The following is a 15,595-nucleotide window of genomic DNA, read 5'->3' as shown; positions in this document are numbered from 1 at the left end:
CATAGGCACAGCAGGGTGTATTCCTCCCACCCCTTGCACAGCAATAGTTTTCCCTTGAATTATATCCGATGACCCCTCCAACTCTGAACGCACCAGGGTAACATCTTGGCCTCCCAAACACGTGTTAGATTTCATTGTCTTGGAAGAGATATCCTCAAAGGCTTTCACATTTGTGTCCTGCCATAAATGGTACAAGGTGCTACCCTTATCTACCAGCCCCCTCTGAGTAGTTTAACATACACAATCCCCATTGATCTAACAGCTTCTCTGAGAGCCAGGTGACACTATTTCTAGGAATAATTCACAAACACCTATTTGCAGATTTATACCTAAAAATTAGCTTGCACATGACATACATGAAAAAACAGGCAGCATTTAATTTATGTGCAAAATAATAAACTAATTTGCACCTTTTGCTTTGTAACACGGTTTGTCCATGAGAAAACATACTCCTTTTTTTTGCCTTACTTTCCTTAATGAATCAGGCCCATTATGTGCAATAGCATGAAATAGAAGGTACGGATGAGGGTTAGTAGGATTAGGACAGGTTAAGCTGTCACAGGTGCAGGATCCCACAGACTCCTAGTTCTAGTATTCAAAGTCATCGGTCTCTTCAGTGGAAGTATCACTCTCCAGGCCTGGGCGTCTGCTGGTAGGGAAAGACTTTCATGGGGAAGGCATGCTCATGATCATCATCATCATATATTTATATAGCGCCACTGATTCCGCAGTGCTGTACAGAGAACTCATTCACATCAGTCCCTGCCCCATTGGAGCTTACAGTCTAAATTCCCTAATATAGACATGACCTCTAGGGAGGTAAAGCTGGGTGCACTGTTCAATACCTTTCCGATTAAGGGCAGGTACTGTGCCTATCTCACTCACACAGGTTTTCCAAGCATTGGTAAAACTGCTGAGCCTCCACTTCATCAACAGATGCTTCTTTACTGTACGGCTGCCACTGGCAGGATGTTGCATTTCAGGAGGTTGGACTATCATCATCATTATCATTATCTATTTATTTAAATAGCGCCACTAATTCTGAAGTGCTGTTCAAAGAACTAATTCACATTAGTTCCTGCCCCGTTGGAGCTTACAATCTAAATCCCCTAACATACAGACACACAGACCGATTGAGATTAGAGGCAATTGAATAGCAGCCAATTAACCTACCAGTACGTTTTTGGAGTGTGGGAGGTAACCAGAGCATTCGGAGGAAACCCACGCAAACATGAGGAGAACATACAAACTCCACACAGATAAGACCATGGTCGGGAAGCTAATGACCCCACTGCTGTGAGGCAGAAGTGCTAACCACTAAGCCACCGTGCTTCCCTATGAAGGTGTTTAAGCTTTTGCCAGTGACCAGACACTGAAAATAGCAGCAGCACTGTCCAGAAACGCAGAGTAATAAAACTGGATCTGGAAGGTGTCCCCGTTGCTAGGCAACGGGGCGCTGGATTGCGGAAGCGATATGGCGCTAAAATTATGACAAGCGCTGCGGCGCTGAGCCTCATTGGCTAATGGATATATTTAAGCCTCTCTTGGGTCCAGTGTACCTGTGATAACTTGTCTCCTGACCTTTGCCTACCTCCTGATTATCTGCCGTTTGCCTGTGACCCTTGTGACCCGGATTGCCTTGACTACCCTTTTGGATCTCCCTTCTGTACCATGCTGCCAGAATGCTACTGACCCGGCTTGACTCACCACCCCTTTGGATTCTCCTTGTGTACCTGCATTGCCCACACCATTGCCGAACCGGCCTGTCTGACATTTCTCTCGTGCTTCACTATCTGACTCGTGGAAGGACCGCGACCTGCGTGTTCCCTGCAGCTGAGTCCATACCTCCTTGCGGGGGTCCCTGGTGAACACCAGGGGCAAGTTAGACTCTGCACCTTCCTTCAAATAGTGCCAACGATAGCAGGTACGCTATACTCAGTTGTGACAGTAAACTCTGGCGATGTCTCCCGAAGGAACTGGTGAACCCTCAGCCCGGGACCTCCTCCTTCACTTGGCTCAGCATGTAGAACAGCAAGAAGCGGCCCAAGCGCATCTCCTACAATGTGTCCAAGGTATCGCTACATGCTTCTATGCTTTACAGGGCTCTCTGCCTGCCACTCCAGCCATTACCTCCTCTTCGGTGGCGTCCTCTAGTGTGGTTACCATATCTACAGCAACCTCAGGCATGCGTATCCCCGCGCCCGAGAAATACGACGGAGATCCCAAGAAATGCAGGGGTTTCTTAAACCAGTGCTCTAATTCAGTTCGAGTCTAATGCAGGAGTATTTCCTTCAGAACGTACGAAGGTGGCATTCATGATCTCCCTCCTGAGCAAGCAAGCACTAGCCTGGGCCTCGCCTTTATGGGAAAATGGAGACCCTCTCCTTAATAACACCGCCTCCTTTATTGAAGCCTTCAGGAGAGTCTTCAATGACCCTGGGAGAGTAGCCTCTGCTGCCACCAGTTTGCTGAGTCTTCGTCAAGGCAACTTATCTGTCGGGCAATATGCCATCCAGTTCCGGACCTTAGCGTCAGAGCTGAAGTGGAACAACGAGGCGCTAGTCGCAACATTCTGGCAAGGTCTAATCGACCGTATTAAGGACGAATTAGTTTCTCGGGATCTTCTTTCTGACCTTGATACCCTGATTGCGCTATGTATCAAAGTAGATATACATTATCAAGAACGCACCCAAGAACATCCTGTCTTCAAGCGGGTTGTTCCTCGTCTGGCTCTACAATTCCAAAACCCGGTGCTGCCTATGGACGAACCCATGCAAGTAGGACGCTCTCGCCTATCTCCAGAAGAAAGAGAGAGGCGCTTCAGGCAACGCCTCTGCCTTTACTGTGGCGATTCCGGACATCTTCTCAAGGTCTGCCCTAAGAGACCGGGAAACCCGTCCTCCTAAACAGTAGCAGGGAGGCCGGTTTAGGAGTATCCACAGTTTCTCCCTACTCTAAACACACTCCTGAGCTTCTTATGGCAGTCACCCTGAGCACCCCTAGAGGTCCCTTCTCCACCACGACCTTTGTGGATTCCGGCTCCTCCGGGAACTTCATTTCTGCTACTCTCGTTGCTGGGCTTCAAATTCCAACACTCGCTTTGCCTCAACCATGATCGTTAACGGCAGTGGATGGGAACCGTGTCATCAGCGGCTCCATCATCTCCATCACCTCTCCCATTCGGTTGACGGTAGGAGCCCTTCATAACGAGATGATTCAGTTTTTGGTGTTGCCAAAATCCATTAACCCCCTTATCTTGGGGCTACCTTGGCTACGGAAACATTCTCTGCAGATGGATTGGGATCGTGCTCAGGTTACCCGTTGGGGTACAGGATGTCATCATAGATGTCTGTCTAGTGTTCTGCCTTCCGGTTCTAAAGTTATTGCTCAGTCCACTGTTACGGAATCAGTCCTTCCAGCAGCATACACCGAGTTTCAGGATGTATTCAGTAAGACCGAGGGCGAGTCGTTACCTCCCCACCATCCCTGGGACTGCTCCATTACTTTGCTTCCCAATCAACCTATACCCAAGGGGCGAACTTATCCTCTTTCTCGCCCAGAGACCTTGGCAATGTCTCAATATATGACGGAGAATCTCAAACGTGGGTTCATTCGCAAGTCTACCTCTCCTGCTGGCGCTGTATTCTTCTTTGTCAAGAAAAAAGACGGGTCCCTTCGCCCGTGCATTGACTACAGACCTCTGAATCGTATTACTATCAAAAATCGGTACCCGTTACCTCTTATCTCTGATCTATTTGACAGGATCAGCGGGGCTCAAGTATTTACCAAACTAGACCTACGAGGGGCCTACAACCTCATTCGTATAAAGAAGGGCGACGAGTGGAAGACCGCCTTCAATACTAGGGATGGTCATTTCGAATACCTGATAATGCCCTTCGGTCTTTGCAATGCCCCTGCCATCTTTCAGACTTTCGTTAATGACATCTTTCAAGATTTGTTGTATACCTCTGTAGTTGTTTATCTAGATGACATTCTAGTGTTCTCTAAAGACCTGAGTTCTCATCAAGAACAAGTGAGGGAGGTCTTAAGAAGACTGCGCAAATACCATCTTTATTGCAAGTTGGAAAAATGTGTTTTCGAAGTTCTCCAAGTGTCCTTCCTTGGGTTTATCGTATCCGGCTCAGGACTACAGATGGATCCCACCAAGGTGTCTGCCATCTTGGACTAGCCTTAACCTCAGGGCCTTAAAGCAATCCAAAGATTCATCGGGTTCGCTAACTATTATCGGCAGTTCATCCAAGATTTTTCTTCCATTATCGCTCCAATCACAGCGTTAACCAAGAGATCTGCCAACCCCAAGATATGGTCTCCTGTAGCTATTTCTGCCTTTGCTACTCTTAAGAAAGCCTTCTCCTTGGCCTCTGTTCTCTCCCAGCCGGATCAACAGCGACCTTTCTTTGTGGAAGTAGACGCCTCTTCTATTGGCATCGGAGCCGTGTTGTTCCAAAAGACACCTTCGGGTACTCATTCTCCATGCGGGTTCTTCTCTAGACGATTCCTTCCTAATGAGATTAACTATGGAATCGGAGATAAAGAGCTTCTCGCTATCAAAGCAGCTCTGGAGGAGTGGCGACACCTACTAGAAGGCACTTTATAGCCTGTTACCATATTCACAGACCATCGAAATTTAACATTCATTTGTGAAGCTCGCTGTTTGAATCCTTGGCAGGCCCGCTGGGCATCATTTTTTGCTCAATTCAATATGACTCTTACCTTCTGTCCAGGGGCTAAAAATGGGTGAGCAGACGCTCTATCCCGCTCTTTTGATGATACGGACCGAATGGAATCCATTGATTCCTCAATGCATCATCGATCCTTCTAACATTGTGGCAGTTACCAATACTGTTAAAGTTGTCCCTCCTACAGGGCGATCATTTGTGGAACAACAGTTTCGACTCAAGGTATTGCGATGGGCTCATTGCTCCCGTATTGCGGGTCACGCTGGAATAAAGAAGACCACTTTCCTCCTCTGTCGACGTTTCTGGTGGCCCACTATACGTACTGACATACGGGATTTTATTGCAGCCTGCACAATCTGCGCCCAATACAAGTCTTTAAGGAAGGTTCCTGCTGGATTGCTTCGTCCCTTGCCCATGCCTAATGCCCCTTGGGAAAGTATAGCCATGGATTTTATCACTGATCTTCCCTGCAGTTCGGGATTTAATACCATCTGGGTCGTCATTGATCAGTTTTCCAAAATGGTGCACTTCATCCCTCTCTCTGGTCTACCTTCGGCCAGTCACTTAGCCGACACATTTATCAAAGAGATCTTCAGACTACATGGTTGTCCGAAAGAAATCATCTCTGACAGAGGGGTCCAATTCATCTCCCGTTTCTGGAGGGCCTTCTGCAAGAAGTTGGGTACAGAATTGAAATTCTTGTCGGGGTCCCACCCCAGACCAATGGCCAGGTGGAGCGGATCAACCAGGACTTAGAGACCTTTCTTCGTTGCTTTACTGCTGATAATCAAAGCAGATGGTCACAATTTCTTCCTTGGGCAGAGTTCTCGCACAATCATCACGTCCATGAATCCACCAGCTTTTCTCCATTTTTTATTGTGTCCGGGGCGCATACTATTATTCCAGATCCTTTTCCGAATTCTTCCTCCTCAGTTCCAGCGGTGGACACCCTTTATTGAGAATTTTTCCTCATCTGGGCCAGAACTAAGGCGGCCCTGCAAAGGGCAACACAGTACCACAAGTCTTTTGCGGACCATCACCGTAGAGCTACTCCTCTATTGAAGGTAGGGGATCAGGTATGGCTTTCCACTAAAGATTTAAAACTGAAGGTACCATCTATAAAAATGGCTCCACATTTTATTGGTCCCTACTCCATCTCACAAGTTATCAATCCTGTGTGTGTTAAGCTAAGGCTACTTGCTTCCTTACGATGTCATAATACCTTTCATGTGTCCCTACTTCGACCATTGGTGCTTAACAGGTTCTTTGTACCTCCATCTCGACCTCCTCCAGTTCAAACCTCCTCTGGAACAGAGTTTGAGATCAGCCGAATCCTGGATGTCCGTATCCGCTATGGTCGCCAACAGTTCCTTGTTCACTGGAAGGCATTTGTTTCCGAAGAGAGATCTTAGGTGGACAAACCAGACCTTCATGCTCCTCTGCTACTCAAAAGATTTCTCCAATCAAGGGGAGGAGGAGCAGGAGGGCATACTATCAGGCGCCGCCTGTAGAGATCAGGACGGATGTCCCGCTGTGCCGCTCGGCACGTCTGGTTGCTAGTCAACCAGATGCGTCACTTCCGCCCCGCTTGTCCGCCCGGCTACAGATTCAGTAGCGTCCCTGTTGCTAGGCAACGGGGCGCTGGATAGCGGAAGCGCTATGGCGCTAAAATTATGATAAGCGCTGCAGCGCTGAGCCTCATTGGGTAATGGATATATTTAAGCCTCTCTTGGGTCCACCTCCAGTGCCAGAGTTTCAGGTCTACCTGTCCTCCAGCGTTTCCAGTGTACCTGTGATAACTTGTCTCCTGACCTTTGCCTACCTTCTGATTATCTGCCGTTTGCCTGTGACCCTTGTGACCCAGATTGCCTTGACTACCCTTTTGGATCTCCCTTCTGTACCACGCTGCCGTAATGCTACCGACCCGGCTTGACTCACCACCCCTTTGGATTCTCCTCGTGTACCTGCATTGCCCACACCATTGCCGAACCGGCCTGTCTGACATTTCTCTCGTGCTTCGCTATCTAACTCGTGGAAGGACCGCAACCTGCGTGTTCTCTGCAGCTGAGTCCATACCTCCTTGCGGGGGTCCCTGGTGAACACCTGGGGCACGTTTGACTCCGCACCTTCCTTCAAGTAGTGCCAACGATAGCAGGTACGCTATACTCAGTCGTGACAGAAGGCATATGGGAAATCAGAGAATGACAGTCCATTGCAAAGTCCATCAGTACAATTATTGCTGCTTTCTGTGTCAGGTCCATGGGGAAATCTGGGAAATGCATCTGCAGAAAACAAGAGATCTCCAGTCTTTGCGATTGTCCTGAAACACCGGTTGTGTGGTGCACTGAATACAGGCAAACTCCCTCAAAAAAGGACATGGGTCCCCTGAGAGGCACTTGTGAAATTTTCAGAGAAAAACTTGTCAATGCTGCCAGGAATGACTTCAACTTTGTGCTCTAGATGTTGAGTGAGAGCATTTCTATGTAAGTCAGGACATGTCTCTGAGCCAGGTACTCCTGGCCAGATTGTAACAGCCTCTCCGGGCTCAGGAACGGTTTACATTTAATGTTATTGATCGCAGGTGCAGGTTCCGGCCCTTTATAGATCAGATTGCACATGCAAAAAAGGGGAACATAGCATCTGTCTATATTTCTGCCGTATACCGGCATACATAACATTGCATGTTAACATCAGATGACATTACTAACTGTAAATTGATGAGGTCAATCTGAGCACAGTAGCATTAGAGGGTGGGTTATAATAGTGGGTGGATGTAGCAGCCAGCCAGAGTTCTTGGGGGTCCGTGGCTTTGCTCCTCCACCTAAGTGATGTGTAGGACCAGATTATAGGCATGGGAACACAGGTCTAACTAATTAGCCCATTGATTGGCCACACAACAGGAGCATATTACTGTTTGGACCAATAGCAGAAAGCGTGCAGCTTCCTATTGTTCCATGTGGTCACACAGTAGTGATCCATGTAGACATGTACTGAGCAACTCCAACGTTTGTGGGGGTGAAAGGGGGCTATACATGTCCGCTTAGGGCTCAAAAGTCTAAAAGTTTATGGACTGAAGGTTATGTTTTTTAATCAACTAAAATATAACTTAGGCTAAGGCTTACCTGTGGCTGGGCCAACAGTAATTATTCACCAGTATTGTTTTATGAGTTAGACTGCCATCAGATTCCCAGTAATGATCTCTGTGTAGTGAAAAGTCCAGCGTTCTATCAGAGAAGCCCCATACCTAAATATCATCAGAACTGGCATATGGTGGGACCTTTCAAAGGTTAAGTAAAAGGGAAACAAAAATCAGGTCACATACAATATGTACAGATAACTACAAGAAGAATAACACGTTTTCATACCTCTAAAGTGGCAAATTAACTATATACTAAACATGAGAACTGAGAGACAAATAAATGGTTTGAACTGACCAACACATTTCACTGCCTGCATTGTTGTACAACAGTCCAGGTATAATTGACAAGTGTGCACACAAACCAGTAGAGGTAGATTGGGGGTGGGGTAAGGCAATGGCGCTCTAAGTTCTCCCAAAGATCATACAAAGAGCTGACAATATGCTGACACCCATCATGTAACAGCTTAATGGAAAAATCCCATTTATAACAGCGTTGGTGATTGCAAGATGAGAAGTTAGGGCTTAAATGATCAGCATTTTGTCAATCACCACAGGGGATAAATCTGCAAACAGCTGGTGCTGGTGGTTTTATTATGTAAAAATCTCTCTGTTTTAAGCCACTTGAAGAAAGAGTTTCCTATATATATTGAATTATATCACCACATCTTGTGGCAGGTCCTAAAGTGTCCAATTTCCGAGAGTGTGATGCATTCTATCCACCTGTCAGTCCGTCATCAAATCCAGAAATAAATAAGTGGTTGCAGTTTGTATTTTGATCATCGACTGCAGCAAACCTTTAATTCTTAAGTTGCTATATTAGGTGTGGTTTTCAGTATTCTCCAATTGTTTCTGTATTTAATTAAGGTCCAACAAGAGATTAAATTTCCAATTCATATGACTCTAGAACTGTGGTGGCATCATCTACCTGTTCCGCTAGTGCAGCCATCCTGTGACCGATTTCATGTATTCCTCCGTATTGGTGTCCGTGGTGGTATTTTGTGAGACCATCTGAAGCTCCAACTACAGTAAATTCTTGAACCATTCCAGGAGAGCTGACTCATCTTGTCAATGAGGTGCTCATCACATAGCTGGAGGAAATATGAGTAATCTGAACTAAATGTTGGGTCTCCTATAGTCTATGTAGATGCATTTAAACTTTTCTTATACTTATCTTTGTTCTACCCCATAGCAACAGATCACCCTTGGGTGTTCCTCTTGCCTGTTAGTACCAAAGCAGTGCTGGCAGGGTGGGGATCTAATTAATTATTTAGAGACTAGTGTCTGAGTTATGCAGAGACAGTTCAAACTGTTTCCATCTTGGAAATTAGCGCCACATGTGATTGTGCTTTATTAATATGTTGCATTGCGTTTTCAAAAGTTGTAATGTGGTAAAACTTGCTGCTTTTATGCTTCCTTTTATTTAAAAAAAACAAAAACAAATGAAAAATGTACAAATCACATTAAAAAATGCATCTGTTCGTTTTCTACCTTTTTTGGCAAGTTTGAAGTCTCCAATGACTATAAAACACTGCATAGTGTGATGAGGTTGATATTTACACAACACTTTACTCTAGAATGGCTGAATCAAGTGTGCAATTTTATTATCGGGATGAAAATTAAAAGAGAATTTAAAATTTTAGAACTTTTCCTCTTTCTAATCTAAACCTCATGTGGGATCCTTCGTCTGTGACCCAACCCCCAAATGACCTGTTCCACGAAGTTTAGTATATTTTAGATGCCCATCCACAATAAATAGTCTCAAATGAACAATGTAACACTTATTGCTATTAAAGTAGTGTTTTGATTTTTAAAACCCTATCAACACTCATTGAAATATTGAAATGTTGATGTCTTGCTCATTTCTTTTTTTCTACAAATACTGAAAACTTTTAAAATACCAGCTAAAGGGTTGAAAAACACTTAAATGTTCTGCTTTGGTAAAATGTTAAGTTGCTGAGCTAATATTTACTACTGATACTGTAACATCCTTCAGTATTTCGTAACTTTTAATCCCTTTCAAAACATTTCACTTTTTCCTAATTCATATACCAGGCAAATACTGTATATCTTCCTAGGCTACATGCTATAGATCTCTCCACATTTGATAATAAAATAAGCTTATTATTGACCACATAAACTTTGAGACTTTAGCACAGCACAGAGAGTTGCAGACATGTGTTCTAGTACAATATACCTCACAATGTGACCCGTTTCACTTGATACAAAATGTTCTGCTCCAGTCTTTCCCAAATATTTGCCAAATGTTTTAACCTAGACTGAATCAAATATCTCATATATGACACGATTAATTATTGAACCCGCATATATATATATATATATATATATATATATATATATATATTACTTTGATGGTGGGGACTATTTAATTTAATTGTGGGGCCTAATAAGTTAAGGTGAGGTGATGGGACTAATTTAATGCTGGGTTTGTTTGGGGGATAGTAATTGAATGTATGGTTTGAAGGGAAGAAGGATTATAAATTTAATATTAGTACTGTTCGGGGTGAAATAGGTCCATATGTTAAATGTGAATACAATTATTATTATCGTTTATTTATATAGTGTCAATCATATTCCGCAGCACTGTACAGAGAATCTGTAGTCATTCCCATCATCCCTGCCCCATTGGTGCTTACTTTCTAAATTCACTACCACACACTCGGGTTCATTTTGTCGGAAGCCAGTTAAGCTACTAGTATGTATTTGGAAAATGGGAGAAAAACCCTAGCATCCGGAGGAAACTCACACAAACACGTGGAGATGACACCTATATTCACTACTACAGCATAATATGTGTGCACACTTACCCACTGACACCAATATTTATTACTACAGCATGATATGTGTGCACATGTGGAGATGGTGCCCGAGAAGCGGGCGAAGGTGCCCGCCATCGCTATGCCCCTGGAGGGGCTGAAGATGTGCCTGGTGCCCGTGAAGGGGGTGAAGAGTCCCCTGGTAGCTGAGCCCTGCAAGCGGGTGAAGAAAGAAGGTTACTCACCCGTCCATCGATCCAGCGGCGGTGAGTATGGCTTCTTTCCTGCAGGTCCTGTGCGCGGGGGAAGGATGAGCCAATCAGGGCTCATCTTTCCCCGCTGGCCAATCAGCGGCCGGATGCGCGAGCCAATCGCGGCTCGCGCCCGGCCATTCAAAAGATTGGCGCTGACGCGAGCCAATCAGCGCTCGCGCCGGCTGATGACGTCATGCCGGCGACTATATAAGTCGCCGGGTGGCGCCATTTTGTCAGAAGTCCATCGGCGGAGAAGAGGAAGGACGTCTCTTCAAGACGTCCAGCAACAGGATCAGCGGAGCGGCGGCAGGGGGCCCTTGTAAGGGCCGTTATCTACCCTGCCGCCCGAAGACTACAATCAAGCAGTGATCGCCGGCGGGGAGCCCTTGTCAGGGCTGAGAGTGCCCCCGCCCCAGCAGCAACAGGAGATCCAGCGCCGAAGAGGAGAAGAGGCGCCGCCGGCTGGAGGGTCTGGAAGACCCGGAGAAAGAAGCGGAAGACGGCGTGGCAAGTTGAGTATCCTGCGCAGAGCAGGTAAGTATATTCAATGTTTAATTCGGGTACTAGGCCCGGGGCCACGGTCGGGCACAAGGCCCGTTGGCACAGTGAATTAGGGGCACAAGGCCCAGGGACCTGGGCACTAGGCCCCGATAAAATTAGTGGGCCAGTAGGCCATATAACTTTGATAAAGGGGACAAGCCCCTGTTAGTTAGGCAGGGGGCATGAGAGCCCCAGGGGTTACAAGGGCACAAGGCCCTTAGGTAGTTAGTGGCCTAGAGGCCATAGGAAGGCCACAGGGCCTGGTTAGGGGCTGGTAGCCAGTAGGCTATTAAGGGCACAAGGCCCTCAGTCAGTCAGGGAGGCCACAGGCCTCAGGCAGGGGCTAGGACCCCTAGGTAGCAGGGCACAAGACCCTAGTTAGTGGGCTCAGAGCCCTGAGGTAGAGAGGCGGCTGAGGCTCATTAATCAGAGCGCAAGGCTCTGTGTGCAACTGGGCAAGAGGCCCATGGTGTGAAGGGCAGGAGGCCCTGGTGGTGATGAGGTAGAGGCGTGGGAGCCTCATGAGTGTAGGCGCGGTCCTGTGTGAGGTGAGCACACGTGGTTAGGAGGTACAGTAGAGCGGAGGCTCCTGTGGTGCTGTAGCAACCGGCTGGTTGGCTAGCAGCGGTGTGCTCTGGTAAGTAGCTTACAAAGTACTGTATATTGTATTCTGTCTGTGAGGCGGGTATTGTTGAATTACAGTATTTAGGGTGTGCTACGTAGTTGTGTCCAGGGGCAAGACGTCAGGCCCCATTAAAGGTAGGCTCTTGTTCCTGTGGTTTCCTGTGCTAACCCGTGCTGTGGGGACAAGTGTAGTTACCAGCATACACATAGTCAGGGGAGAACACACATAGTTTTCCTGTCCCTTAGGTCCCGGGGGTCACACTGGTACCCAGAGGGGGTGGCTGAGTGAGTTGGTGGCAGTGCAGCACACCTTGAGGCAGTTCCAGGGGCGGCCGTGGTTCTGATCAAGGGTCCTCAAGGCCGGTTCCGTGCAGGTGGACCTGTGGTTCCGGACGTAGGGACACGTGTGAGATACCTGAGTACAGGCAGTCGGGCGGTTCAGTTCGATCGGCTGTTCCGTGCGGCAGTCGGCCCGCGGGTTAGTGTGCTTTTCTACTGAGCCTCAGCCGGGCTTAAAGAATCGGTCCTTAGGGTCTGTGGGTGACCCCATAGCAAGAAGGCAGCTTCTTGGTACGACCTGGGTGAGGGGGTTAGGAACCGCCCTCCGGTTTAGTCCGTGAACACCGGCTGGTGTTCCCCGTAGTGTGTAAGTGAGCAGTTCCGTTAGTGCACCACACCTAGTTAGTCATAGTGGTTTGACTTAGTTGCGTTGCCGACCATTAGAACGTTGTTAGGGTCAGGTCGCCGTTGTAGTCAGTCCAGTTTTGTGGGTGCCATCTTAGTCTCACTGAGAGCGTAAAGGGAGGCTGTGTGTCCTTGTCATCCGCAGGTATCGGGGAGGTGCAGGAGAACCGGATCGGAAGTGGGAGTTTCCCGGTGAGTATTACGCTCGATTCCCCCTTTCGGTTAGGCCCTCACCGGCAGGTGTGTGAGGTACTTGAGGCGGGATTAGTCCTCGGACTAGTCTTGGTCTTAAGTGCCTGTAGTCCCCCCGCGTCTTGGCAAGAACAAAGTGAGGAGGCGGCAAGTGAGCTTGGACTGACCATGTCCTTGTTCTTTGCCGTAGTCTCGGACAGCCCTTACCTGGTAGGCACGGCCGTAATCTCTGTCTCTTCCGTAGAGGGACGTGATTGGAGGTGACGGGTTGCGGCTGCGGATCTGCTGGGATTGGATCGCAGCTGGGATATCGGAGGCGGACTGGAGGTGACCATCGTTTACAAGGTAAGTTCTTTTGTGTTGCGTCTGTCCCTGTCTTTCCCCGCAGGGGGCGTTACACACACTTACCTACAGACACCAATATTCACTACTACAGCATGATATGTGTGCAAACTTATTCATTGCTACAGCATAATATGTGGGGACACTTACCTGCTGACACCATTATTCACTACTACAAGATAATATGTGTGCACACTTACCCACTGATACCAAAGGTCATAGTCACAACTACAGCATAATGTGTGCACACTTACTGGGGTAATTTGTCCCATTCCAACCAAGGCATTATCTGTGTAAAGTTTGTAATTTTCTACACAGATAAGGCCTTGGTTGGAATTGGACCTATTACCCCGCGCTGTGAGGCAGCAATGCTACCCACCATACCTCCATGCTGCCCACATATTTATATATATATATATATATATATATATATATATATATATATATATATATATGTTAAATGTGTGTGCTTTTTATTTAATGTCCGGGCTGCTTGGAACAATGATTCATGAACCACCAGCCCCCAAAAGTACAGAGCTGAGTTTTCCATTCTAACATTGGTCACTGCTTCCACGTTGTTTTACTGTGCCTTAATCGGACCACGACTCACCACACAGCCCAAATTTTAACCTCAATCATGCCAATTGCACACAGTAGAGGTTGCGGGGAGCTAAGCTGTTCTTAAGAAATCTAAAATGGCTAATTATTTGGGCTGATGAGGACTCACAATCTATGGAACATTTTTGACATCACCCAGGTATGCGGCAGCATTAGAAGTATGTGGCTGCAGAACTTGATTCATAGACATTAGGAATGCGGCCAACACTCTGTGTAAACCAAATGGAAATAATTCATACTGGAAAAGGCATAAAAGAGTAAAAAATGACTTACTGAATGTGTTAGAAGAACTTGCCAGCAGCCTTTGGTCAAATCTATTGTCAAGTAACAAGCAACAGGTAAATTTTTTGACTAACTTATCAACACTCGAAATTGGATAAACATTAAAATGATGCTTGCTGTTCATGCACCACAAATCATTGCAGAAACGAATGGTCCCATCCAGTTTTTGAACCATCACAATTGAACTGGACAATTCACTTATATTTTCCTCTATATCATCTAATGCCAACATTTTGCCTATTTTATTGTTAAAAGCTATCTATCTTGCTTCTGGTACCCTGTACTGCTTCTGATTTACCACCACTCAATGATTAAAAATTTCTTGCCAAATAAGAGAATGAGACAACAACATCCTGGGTGGATGAATAACACACTATATTTCTTCTTAACATGTTTTGTGCTTGTTGTCTTTGCTCAATAAAAAGAGACCTATTGGCACCTCAGACTTGTTAATTTTAATTCCCAATATGTTTGTCACCTGCACCTTCTTGCAGAGCCCACTTGTTCCTAAATGATTTCTTCAAATCATAAGGGATATGACAGCTTTTCTACTGTAGCAGAGACCACTTTCACTTGAAGCTATTTGACCATAATAGACAGAATAGGCATGACAGCAAGGTTGTATGTCTTGGTAGTTCTATGGATGCATGCAGGGCCACCGAGAGGGGGGGGGCGGAACATTTTACCCGGGCCCGGGCTTGCCAGGGGGTCGGGGGCCTCGCTTCTAATTTTTAATTGTTCTTTTTTTAAAAAAAATCTTGCGTTTTTTTTAGAATGTTTTTTTTTTTCCGCGGGTGGCGGGGTTGGGGGGGCGACGTTTTGTTGGTGGGGGGAGCTGGAACAATAAAACAAACAAAAAAAAAATACTCACGTGATTGCGGCGCCGCGTCCCTCCTCCCCTCTTCTCCATTTACACTGACTGTCAGGCGTGACGTCATCAAGTCACTCCCGTCAGTCAGTGAGGAGCGCCGGACAAGACAAAACCAGAAGAAAGTAGAGAAGACAGAAGAGAAGAGAAGAGAAAAAGAAAGAAGCTGACAGGAGGTAAGTAAAGAAACGGGGGGGGAGAGGCTGAGAATAAATAAAAAAGGGGAGAGAAACATAGAATAAATAAAAAAGGGGAGAGAAACATAGAATAAATAAAAAAGGGGAGAGAAACAGAATAAATAAAAAAGTGGAGAGAAACATAGAATAAATAAAAAAGTGGAGAGAAACATAGAATAAATAAAAAAGGGGAGAGAAACAGAATAAATAAAAAAGGGGAGAGAAGCACAGAGTTAAAAAAAAAGGGGAGAGGCACATTTAATAGTGGGGACTATTAATTTAAGATGGGGTGGTTTGGGGGCTATTGAATATGGGGGTGAGTTAAGGGAGAATGAGGTCTATTTATTAAATGTGACTATGAATTTATTAATGGCAGTGATGGTTGCGGGAAATAGGTATTGC

The 15,595-nt window shown here is 46.2% G+C and overlaps 1 pseudogene; it reads right to left on the bottom strand.

Moving 5' to 3' along the window:
- Positions 1–588: 588 nt before the first annotated feature.
- Positions 589–7,318, bottom strand: LOC142159500 (centriolar satellite-associated tubulin polyglutamylase complex regulator 1-like; annotated as a pseudogene).
- Between the last annotated feature and the right edge of the window lie 8,277 nt (positions 7,319–15,595).

The sequence above is a fragment of the Mixophyes fleayi genome, chromosome 1 (assembly GCF_038048845.1).
Source record: "Mixophyes fleayi isolate aMixFle1 chromosome 1, aMixFle1.hap1, whole genome shotgun sequence".
Lineage (NCBI taxonomy): Eukaryota > Metazoa > Chordata > Amphibia > Anura > Limnodynastidae > Mixophyes > Mixophyes fleayi.
Note: the sequence above shows the minus strand (reverse complement) of the source record. Positions and strands in the feature narration are given on the sequence as shown.